Below are 1516 nucleotides of genomic sequence, written 5' to 3' on the forward strand. Positions count from 1 at the left end.
AGTCCAGGGATTGGGGTTCTATAGTGGTGGCAAGTTCCAGAGCTGGAAAGGTTTGTTTTTGTGAAAGTCATTTTGAAGGTCGCTAGGCTTGTTTTTGTTAAAGAAATGGCACTGGTTATTATCTACTGGTCATTGGGTGTGTTAACTATGTCAGCCATGGTTCACTCTTGCCTTAGAGTCAGAAGGTTGTGGTTTCAAATCTCAGCATATAGAAGTGAGCAACAAATTTAGGCTGGTGGAGGGGCCATATTTTCCGGATGAAGTATTATAAGGTGTCAGACTTCCCCTCAGATGGATTTAATGTTACTGAAACAGATTATCTGGTCATTGTCTCATTGTTACTTATGGGAGCTTGCTGTGCGCAAATTGGCTGTCCTCCATTACAACAGTGACTTCTCTTCAAAATGACGTCAAAGGCATATCCCCGGGATATCCCGAGGTCATAAAAGCCACCATATAAATGGAAGTTATTTCTTTCTCCACTTTCCCGCCTTCATCTCAAGCAACGTGTGAGCAAAAACAAAAGTTCTCCGCGCCTATCCAGGCAGAAATTCAGTCTCAGAATGGAGTGACCGCATCAGATAAATCAATACAAATGGAATTACCCTTCACAAATAATGCACTAAATAATTTTGAAAATAATCATTTTGACCCGTGTGTTGCCAGCTTGTCTATGGGAACAGTCCTGAGCCCAAATATGGAAAGAGACGGCATCGCAGATACAGCTTCCTTCCCCAACTGAATCAATATGCTGATTAACCAGAGACACAACCGAACGACATGTGTATAATTGCACACCCTTGTTTCCTGTCACGTCAGGCTGGTGGTATATATTTCACACTTGCGTCTTAAAATCCCTCAGTGCGTGAACGAGTTGAGAGCTGCTATCAAAAACTGGATATAACAAGAGCGAAAAGAAAAGTTTTACCGGGAAGAAAAGGAAAAACAACAGACTGCAGTCCGGAGGTAAGGAAAACAGGGAGTTCGGGGAAAGTAGGATCTGAGCTCAGTCTGACAAGGACATGGTCAAACTGGATGATGGACCATGTAGAGCAACAAAGGGAAGCTCCAGTGATATCCAGCAGGAAGAGTTAACCGGGGAGTTTGAAATCTAACTCCTCTGCCTTGTCGTAGACGGAAGGACATTTGGTTTTGTGTCCACCTTTCAGTATTGAGAATATGTTGATCCCTCTCGGACTGCACGTCGCATCGGCTCTGAGGCTGGAGGCTTCCTTATGTGACAAGCGGCCAGCGACCGCACACTTTTGGAGAGAATTTGCAGAGTCCCAGGCTCTGACCGGCACCGGGAGAATTTTCCTCTTGGACAGCCCCAGGGTAGAGGGACCTACAGATCCCAGTCGCTTGTTTGGACTTCTCAACGAGGCTCATCCCCTGTACCAATAACTTCAGACAAAGCTAACCTGGTCGAGTGAGTGGACAAGGGCTGTCCGGGTGGACTGGGAGTCTGCATTCAGTGTGATCGCTGTGTGAATTTAAGAGGTCCTCCACAGACCAA

This window comes from Carcharodon carcharias, chromosome 17 (assembly GCF_017639515.1).
Source record: "Carcharodon carcharias isolate sCarCar2 chromosome 17, sCarCar2.pri, whole genome shotgun sequence".
NCBI classification, from domain to species: Eukaryota; Metazoa; Chordata; class Chondrichthyes; order Lamniformes; family Lamnidae; genus Carcharodon; species Carcharodon carcharias.